The sequence below is a fragment of the Thalia democratica genome, chromosome 1, assembly GCF_965202585.1.
Source record: "Thalia democratica chromosome 1, ktThaDemo2.hap1.1, whole genome shotgun sequence".
Classification (NCBI taxonomy): Eukaryota; Metazoa; Chordata; class Thaliacea; order Salpida; family Salpidae; genus Thalia; species Thalia democratica.
In genome coordinates, this window is record NC_139165.1 from 113,743,673 (window position 1) to 113,755,063 (window position 11,391).

An 11,391-nucleotide genomic window follows, 5' to 3' on the forward strand; every position below is an offset into this window, starting at 1 on the left:
ATATTTTATTATAGCTAAATTGATACTGGTTTCTAACATGTGACGTCAAGTAATTTTATTCGTTTGAATATTTGTGTCGTATAGATTTTATAAATACTCTTAGTTTATAAAGATTTAAATGTGTATTAATTATTGTTTCATTAAGTATTCTAATGATAGCTTCTTTCAGAATATAAATACTTCTTTAATTGCTTTTAATTTACTAAACGTCTTAATGTTTATACACTTTTTTATTTTTTTAATTATAAAACAAAAATGTGACAAAAAGATGTTTTTTATACAAAAAATGAGTATTTCTATAAGTAATTAAGTATTTACATTGTAAACTTACACTTAAAATTACCATCATTTTGATTAAAGTATATACTTTGAGTTTAAGTCTTTTAGTATAGATTAATATTTTAACTAAAATAATATTGACGATTTATAAGTTAACTACTAACGTAACACTTAATTATTACAATCTAATCACTTAATATTTTTTATCATTGACTGTTTTTGCAAGATCAGTTTTTACAGCTATTCTAGTTGGCTGATTAATTTTAACAACAGTTTATTTCTAGGTAAAAAATGTTAAAAATGTACTAAAATACGTCTAGTAAGTAATTAATAATAAGTGTGGAATTTGTAAAATCAACTTACGTCAAAAAATATTATTAATACAAAAAATAAATATTTATTTTCGTTTTTTACTTATCTCAACATATTCTTGGTTTTTTCAGCAATTTCAGATAATTATCGACAATTACTTGTAATGAAAAAAGTTTTATATACTGGGAAGTACTTATAACTTTATTTAAAGTTTATTTTGAACAGTCTTGTACTTTAAATACAGTTGGGTTTTTCCAGGTTTTTCGTCGTATATAAGTTTTTTTACAACTAACCATAATTCAGAGAATTTTATTTTAAAAACGAACTATTAAACAACTATAAAAGCTAAACAGTACCATGAAAACTAGTTTGTAAAATTAATATTTTTATAGTTTTGTAATTTTAATATTACACGTGAGAGAAAATGTTTATTTAAATTTAGTTGAAACAACGTGTGTGCTTGTTATGTTTTAATTCAATCTTCCGATACGATGTTTAAAAAAGTTTTCTTTTTTTTTATTTTTTATAAATCAGCTAAATAGGTAGCTGTACAAACTTTAAAGATATTTTTGTAAACGCTGACCTTAGTTTATAATAATTTTTGACATTACAACTAAGCTCAAACGATTGTGATAAATATAACCTGACATCATAAATAATAGAGATATAAAAGTTGTAAACATATCATATATATAATGTATTTAAAAGTTTTTTGAGATTTAACAACTAATACTATAAAAATATTGAAAAAAATGTAACTTAAAACAAAAAAATCTGTAAATCTATACGCTTTTAAAAATATCAGTGAAGATTTTTATAAGTCATAAAAATAATAAGTAGTCTGAATTATTTTCTAAATATTTATTCTATTTAATCATCAATTTTCTTATATTTGTTTTTTTTTTTTTGCCTGTATTTTTAAGCTCATATTTAAGTATGGTGTACTTTGAATTATATAAAAAGTTTTTAAGGTACATATTTAATTTCTACTCAAAGAGATTACCATTAATATTAATGCTTTATTTGAGAATTTTAATATTCTTCAGTTATTTATCGTACTCATAACCTAATACTGATTTATTAGTTTTTTTTTAATGCTAAATGCTACTTAAATTAAATCATACTAAACAGTTAAAAGATATAATCGGTTACGAAAGTCAACCACTTAAGAACATTATAATTATTAAATTTAAAATAATACAACTTACTTTTCTAACTACTTTAAGATGAACTTAAACTTAAAATAAGTTAAAATTAAAATACTTTGAAAGTTTTCACTAATTTAAGAAATATAAAACATTTAAATCTTACTTAAAAGACTTACAACAAACAATTAATCTATTTATTAAATAAAATCTTTTAATACTTGAATAAAAAACATACAAGAATAAATATACATGAAGAACATGAAGTAAGATTGACTTAACGTCTAGCTTGGTCTCAAAACCAACTATATTTATATTATTAAAATACCAAAAATAATAAATAACTTATTGGTTTCGCCTCAGAAACGTTCTTGTTGAATGACTTTGTATTGTAATGACTTAGTATTCGACTAAATAGAACAACAAGTGAAACTGATTTTAAACTACGATTGATTTGTTTTTTCAGCTAACTAAAATAGCTGTACAAAATCGAACATATCGACGATAAGATTGCTAAATAGATAACATAAATATATGCAAGAACTTTATTATATTAATAGTTTTAATAAAATTAGTACGTCACAGTAATCAGAAAACTTTAACATATATTATGTAAAACATTTATGTTATAGTTTATTTACGGATCTATGTTAGAAAATCATTAAAGGCGATAGTTTGAATTTTTTGACTCAAAGAAATTTTGAAATTTTAGCTTAATAAAAAACTCAACAAAAAGATATAAAATACTAAACACGTATTTATATAAGTTAAGCAAGCAAAAACAATACATAAACAAACTTTAACAAAGTAAGTTTTTTTTTCTAAATTTTCAATTTCAACTACAAGCAGTTAAAAATGTTAGGTTTTTATATTAATAGATTTATAAGTTTTAAATAAAATTGGGATATTCGTATCGTCCACTTTGTTTTACTTTTAATTATTACTGACATCATGCTAATAACACAACAATATCATTGATTTAATTAAGTTTTAAATTAAATTGGGATATTCGTATCGTCAACTTTGTTTTACTTATAATTACTACTGACATCATGCTATTAACACAATTACATCATAGATTTAGTTATGTTTTAAATTAAACTGAGATTAAAATGTGTGTTTAAAACAGATAATAAAAGTTACAATAATCTACATTAAAAAATACATTAAGTTTGTACAGCTGTGCATAATAGATGACATATAAAATTATTAAAGTTTAAGTGAAGGTTTACTTGTTTGTCGTATTCAAAAGTGACTGTATTTAAATTTTTATACCAAACTTAAACTACTGTTAAGTACATTTAATAGTTTATCATAAAAAAATAAGATAAAAAAAAACTTAAATAAATTAATTGTAATATCAATTTTTAAATTATTTGTAAATTTGTAGTTAAAGTGATGCAATTTATTTCGAATGATTTGTTTGTGAGTTATTTTTTTTTTTACCTATATACAAGTTTTAAATAAAAGTATATGTTTACAAGCGTACATCAGCTAACTAAGTAGCTGTACAAACGTTTTAACCTAGCAGAAAGTGACAGTAATAATTTTATGAATGTTTTAATCATAACAAATGACTATTGCGTTTGTGGCTAACTGAACAAGTCTAACTCAATTTTATATTCAAAAGTTTTTAAGTAATTTTATTAATTAAAGTCACTTGTTTATTTATTTTATTTCATTTAATTACAACAAAAATAACTTTTTTGTTAGTACAAAAAACTATACCAAACATGTTAACACATTTAAAATAGCTTTAGTCTACAAATACATAGTAATGTGTATAGTTTAGCGTATAAATTAAAGTTAGTTTGTAGATAAATATATTTGAATAAATAATTAATATTTTTTTACTTTTATCAATCAGTCAAAAAATGTTTTATTAAGTCGTTAAATTGTACAACAATAGTGTCAAACTGTTGTATATAATTTTATCATTGTTTAAAAAAATGCTTGTTTTGAGATAGCATAAATGCTTAATGCTAATATACTAAATTCTACTATTAAAAAAATCAAAATTGTCTATTAATGTAGTCTGATTCAAAATTTAATTATAAGAATATGTTTTAAAAAAATAATTAGTTGATTTTTAAAATAAAACTTTCTTAATTTTTCGATAAACAAACTGTTGAAAACATAATAAAGTACACGCATATCAAAATTTTACTGAGTTTTAAATATGATAAGAAACATCAGCTAACAAGTACAAATTATGATTCAAGATTAAATGAATAACGTTAACAAACGTTTTATTTTTATATATTTACATTAAACAACGATTTATGAACTATTTCAAATTACGTTATTTTTACTTTGAATTCTAGATACAAATAAAATATTATAACTACAATTTATTAAACAGACTTTTTTCACCATTTTAATAAAATAAAAAAATGTTACTGAATAATGATTATGATATTTATTATAATAAATATATAAATAAACAGCTGTACAAACTTGAAAATTTTAATCCAGACTATAATTTTTATCTTACAAAAACTTTGTTTTGATTGATTATAAACAATTTTTGATAAAAATAAAACAAGCAGTTACATCAAAAAAACGTACTAATTCCATTTTACACAAAAGTAGAAGTTTTGAAACTATAAACATAAAACCTTAAATTATTAAATCTCTATGAAACTTTTTGGTAAAAAGTATGTAGTTTGCAGTATGTAGTATACAGTTTATCTCAGGTATTGAAAAATATATTTTTACAAACGGCCTAAAAGAAAGTTAACGAATGTATAAATATAAAAGTGATAAAGGTAAAATTTGCTTAGATTTATAGTAGTCACATTTCAGGGCAGCAATTTCGGATTATTTTTACAATCATATTACAGGAGATATAATACATTTTTATATTTAATCAAGTTTAAGTCGCATTTTGCGTAGAGAGTTTTTGAAGTCATTCTAAATCTGATTTGCAAGACTATACAGTTTGTTTTTTAACAAAAATTTCACTTTTTTTGATTTTAGTTTATATATTTAGTTCTTTAGCAGTTTTCAATTTTTATCATGTATATTTAAACAATTCAAGCTTTTAAAAAATTATTTTAATAGCTGTTATATAAGATCAGTTAAAATTTTATTTGAATTGTACGTGGGACTACTTAAGCATTAAAACAGTTGACTAAATATTATTTTAACATTAAGCAAAGCTCACAATAGTTGAATATGTTTTATTTTTAAATGTGAATTAAAATGTCTCTAAACTGTAAACTTTTTATATTTATTTATACTTTATTTTTTAAGAAAATTCACTGTCAAAGCTAAACTTGTAATAAGAAATATCTTAATAAATTTTGAGTTATCAAACATCGTTTTAACATCTAAGATATTAATATTTACATAAATAAAAATGAAAAAAATAGACACATTTACAAAACTTTTTTAATGTACAAAACTAACCACAATTAAAGTATACTACATACAACCATACAATACAAAAAATTTAGATTTCTAATATCTGAGTTTGTGCGGCTATCCCAGTTAAATAATAATTTGTTATTTATTAATTTCTACTGACTTTAAAAACATTACGTAAAAAAACTATAAAGATTTTCATGTAAAATAAAAATTTATTATAACAAAGTTTTGTAGTAAAATTTAAATATTTATATTCATTTTTCCTTAATTTATAAAAAACGATTCTGTGTTTATTACAATTCAAAGAAAATAAATGAATTGCAACGATTGTTAACCTATAGGATTTAAGGATTCAATTTTTTTTTATAAACAAGTTTTTTTTTATAAAGATGCGGACTTAACTTGATAAATTTTACAGAACTTATTACTTATAACTTAGGAAAATATAGAAAAAACAATATTTTAGCAAAAAAATAATTCAAAAAATGTGAGCTTTTAGTTTAAACTTGCTAGAAAGGAATGTAAAATTTATTATATCGTTAAAGTAAAATATTTTGAAACATAAATTTTAAACATATATTGAACTTAAAACTAACAAAAAAATATATATAAATAAAGTTATTTTTTAACTATATTTAAATTTATTACTTGGTTAGCTATGTCATCTTATTTCATAGTTTATAACATTATAATCAGGTAACTTAAGTACGTATACAAGTTTGGCTGAGAGTTAGGTGTTATAACTGATAGTTATAACCTAAAGTCTTCTAGAAACAATAATGAAAACTTAATCATATAAGTTTATTTAGTTTTGGCAGTAAATATAATAACTCTTTGTATTTACTACAAATAAACAAATTTTTAAAACACTACTTTATATACATAAACTATACAAAAACAGTAAAAAACGACACTAACAAGGTCTAGTATGCGATTATCTGATGCACTGTACATTGTACACCAAGTAAATAAATTTTACAAAATGATTGATGAAAGACTCTGTAAACTGAGACATTTTTGAACGAAAACATTTTGGACGAAGACACTATTGCACGGACCAATTTTTTCTATTATTTTAAATTATTTTCAATTAAATAAATAAAATTACTGATATTGTACTTGAATGATTTTATCAGCTTACTAGAATAACCGTACAAAATGCACTTGATTTAAACATCATATACTAGATTTATCTTTAAATTTGTTTTATAAAGCGTAGTACATATATGTGATCATTCAAAAACTTCGTAAATGGCTATGAGATTAAACTAAGCTATTTACTAAGGTGAAATACATTTAACTAAAAACAAAAATATGGTTGCAGTTGTAGATGAATAATCAAACTAGGTTTAGGCAATTTGAAGCTAACGAAATAAAAATATTTTATACAAGTTCATAAAACTGCTATGCAATCAATCAAACAGAACGTTAGGGGTCCTCCTTGTATGTAAAAGACGAGCCCAAAATCATATATAATGTGGAACCCTTTTTTGGGAATTTGAGAAAGTTTGACTTCATTTAAAATTTTATCTTTTTTTTTTGCTATGATGTTTGCAGTTGTATTAAAACTAAGTATAGTCTAAATTTTAATACTTTATTTCACTTGCATTTCATTTATTCGCAACGTGATACTGGTTTTAAATCGATTTTTGATTTGTTTACTTTTTGCTTAAAAAGTTTATAGAAAATTACACAAAAATACTAGCATAAAGATCATTAAAACGAGGTTGTTTACAGTTCTTATTAACTATTAAGAAAAAAATATATTTCTTTTATTATGCTTTACATATTATCTTTTATTATTGAAAATTTTGAAGTATATCATTTTTCCTAAATAAAATATCAATTATTTGTTAGCTTACTAAAATAACTGTACAAATTAATGGTCCTAATTTTACCACATACTTTATATTTAGACGACAAAAGATTATAATAAGTGTTATATTTATTTAAGGTAATATTTAAAAAACATAAGTAACTAACAAATAAATTATTTACCGAAACTATTAAATTTAGATACATAAAAAAAAAACATTTTCTGCATAGAATGGCCTATATATAAATGTTGAAAACTTCTATGATAAAATATACCATATAAGCCGAAATTGTTACTGAAATACATGCGATATCAACAACAAAGCGTATGAAAGTATAAAAAAAAAATTTTAGTTATTTTGTTAACGTTAAAGTAGTTTATTGCTAAGATATATACAAAAATATTTAATTTTTCTATAATAAAGTTGTGTTACACATATTTAAACCCTTTCTTTTTTTTTTTCTAAGAGTTAAAACTATTTCAAAAACTAAACATTTTAAACTTTAATTTATTGTTTTTTTATATAATAATGTTTTGTTTTAGTCAATATTTACACTTCTTTTTATTGATATTATCAATTAATTGGTTATCAAGTACTATGGTAAGACTTTAAACTTTATAAACTGAATATATTTTTATTGGTCCGCTTATTAATTTAGCTACACAAATTTCTTGTCTTTTAAAAAACTAAATGTTGAAAAGAAAAACTGTTTTTTTTTATGTGTTGGATTATATTAAATGTTTATTATTAAACCAATCGAAAAAATATTTGAAATATTATTAAAGCACACATTCTTTATTTTTCTATAATACAAAAAATTTTAAGGTTAAAATAAGTTATTTTTGTTAATTGTTTAAAAATTATTTTTTTTTTTATTAAATTATTATATTATTTTATTAGTTTTTATTATTAGTTACTTAGATAGTCCTTTATTAATCCTATCCAAATATTTGTTAGGTACACATTTCAAAATGTTTTTAAACAGTTTAAACAAGTTATAAGAAATAAAAATTAAATATTTAAAATTATGAGGTATTTATTTAACTTTCATAAATTTTCTAGTTGTTTAATATACTACTTTTTATAAGCTAACTAATTAGCTGTACAAACTAACATACAGGTTTAGAGGATTACAGAAAAGTGAGTATCAGTTTTTACACTTTATGTTGACAACTACATTTGTGGTTAGTTTAATAAAAATATTAAAAAAGTTCTTATTTTCTATATGTAATCAAAATTACATCACAATTGCATTATTTGTAAGTAAATATTAAAGCTTAAATTTGTTTTATTAATAATGATTGTTTAAAAATATTTAAGAAATATTTAATGATGGTTATTTAATATTTAAATAAAATGTAACATTTTAAAATGAAGATATTTTAAAACTCGTTTTATAAGTTTATCTATACTAAAAAATGTTTGATTTAAAAAAACTTAAAGGTTTATTACTCAAACGGTAGTTAATGATATTTAACCTGCTTATTTATCAGGAGTTTGATGAAACTCTATAATTTAAAAATGCACCTAAAAAAAGTTTGAACATACAAGAGAGAACTAGATATTTAGCTAAATTACAAAAAATAAACAATAATATTAAAAAGTAACCGTTAGTTACAAGTTAATTGTTTTATTTATGAAATGAAACTATTTAAACAACTTATTTCTAAACAATTATTTCCTAACCAAATAAAATAATTTGAAATAGCATACATTCAGTATAATGACAATCTAAAACACTTAATAATTTATTTTTGTTAAGTGTTTTAAAATTACTTTTACTTTTCTTGGTATAAATATTAGTAAAAGCAAAAAACAAATATACACCTCAGTAAAAACGTTTTGATAGTATATACTAGGATAGTTTTGGTAACTTTTAAAATATTTGTTTAAATTTAGTGGGTACACTTACATGCTATTTTACTTATTCACTATTTGTATTAATAATTTTGAAATCTATTTTTATAACTTCATTAATTCAAAGTATATTTAAGCTACTGAAACAAAAAAAAAATAAATAATTAAAATTTTATAATATCTACTTTTACAATTTTTTTCTTTTATTACTTACATACTACTTTTAATCAGCTAACCAGAATAGCTGTACAAACTAAAACAAAAATTAGATGGATTACAAAAAAGTGGATGTTAGTTTATTTATTTAATGTTGACAATTATATTTGCGGTGAGTTTAATAATGTTTATTAAGTTTTCCTATTTTCTGTCTGTAATCTGTAAATTTTATTACAGTTGATTTATTTGTAAGTAATTAAGCTTATGTTTGTTTTATTATTAGATTAATGTTTAAAGAAACTTTCTTTTAATGTTTCTTAATGGTTGTTGAATATATAAATAGCATGTAAAACTTTCAACAAATGAGCTTTTTAAACTTAGTTTAAAATTTTAACTATACTAAAGTCTTATAGTTGGTTCAATAAACTCAACGCTATATTACTCAAACAGATAGTTAATGATATTTAACCTGTTTTTTTATCAGCTATCTGTTGTAACTAACCAATTGAAGTCATATACATTTACTAGTTTGAATTATTACATGTTTAAATGTACAAGTGCGATTCTGATTATTAAAAGGATTCAAGAGAAAAATGTTCTTACCTTGTCATTCAAATAGGCTGGTAAACCTGAACAATATAATGTTGTTTACGTAATAAGATTTTGAACCATTAGATTGTTATATTTTAAATGTATCAATAGCTTTTATTTAACAACCTAAACTATACATCAAAAATAATGAAAAAATTTTAAACTGTATAACATGTAAAAAATTTGATAATAAATTTCAGAAAATTAACCTTATTGAATTGTTTAAAAAAAAAACAAATTTAAAGGTTTTGTGGATTTAGTGATACAAAATTTAAAACACGTTTTATATTAATTCAATTTCAACTTTTTTTAACCTGTACCTAAACTTTTTTTTGATTTTTTTTATAATATAGCTCTTACAATTTTAAAACTATCTGCCAATTTCGACTTTTAACATTATATTTTTAAATTTTTCATAATATTTATAAAACATGTTTTCTTTTATTACTAAAAGTACTATAACTTTATAAGCTAACTGGAATAGTCATACAAACTTACTATATTATAGATGGGATTATTTGAAAATTCTTTTAATTTATTATCAGTTTAAACTTTACTAAATAAATTGTTATTAGCCTACAAGACGTCAGCAGTTACCCTTAAGTTGAATTGTTCAAAAGAACTTATTTGTAATTCATTGCGTTAAAGGGGTTGTAAGAAAATTAAAAATACTTAATTTAATATGACCTGAATGTATAATTTTATGAAAAACTTAATTAATTTTTTTAATAAAAATTTCAAGTTCTAGTTCCAATTCTTAGTTTTCTGATTATTGAATTAAATGTTATAAAAGGGTTAAGTTTCTGAAACTACTTAAATTGGTGTTAATTCTCAGGTCACTAAATAATAGTTCTTTATAGCGGTATATTTAAATATTAAAAACTCTAATAATAAGATAAAAGTTCAAAAAATTTCACATCAAACACAATAACAAGAGAAAATTATCAATATATTTTATGTAATAAACGAAAGTATATTTTTCTAACTTCATTATAGCAACAACTGAAAGAAATATTAACTACACCAATGAAAAAAACTTTTAAAATTATTAAACAAATTCAATTTAGATTAAAATTCTTTGAGAATTTAATTTTGTAATATCACGTCTTAAACTACATTTGATGTTCATTATGACTATTTATGAGTATTTTGTTCTATATATAAATAAAGGGAACGAGTCAAAAAATTTCGAAAAAAATTTTTGCACGAAGGGTCAAATATGCATAAACGGACGCTTTTGCACGAAGGTTCATTTTTGCACGCGAGTGAAAAGTAAATAAAATACATAAAAAAAAACAAAATATATTGAAAAAGTTACTTGTCAAGGGTAAAGATAAGGGATAGTTTTGTAAAAAGTATACAAAAACAAATCTAATAGAAAGTATTAATCAAATTAAAATAAAATCTAGAAAAACTAAAGATAAAATATAAATAAAAAATTAATAGCAAAGAATAAAAATTTTACGACCAAGTGTATGGGTTATGGGTAACAGTTATAGTCAAAATAAAAATAATAAATGTAAAAAGAAATTATTATAAAATTAAAGAAAAAAATCAACCCATGTAAAAGTATCTTCATGCATTTTTTTTGGTTCAAAAATGTCCCTTCGTGCAAAGGTGTTGCTTGATATGTATTAGACAACTGCACCAATAAATTTCAATAACTTTAAGAACTTAACGGTTTTGTCGAAGAAGATTACACGTTTTAAATATTATAAAATTAAAATGGGCTTATTAATTACCAGTTAAAACTTGTAATTAATCTCAAACTCGTTAACCAGAGTTAAATGTCATATTAAGAATATAGAAATATAAAAATGTAGTAAATAACTATATCAAGATAATAAAAATACAAACTTGTAGTA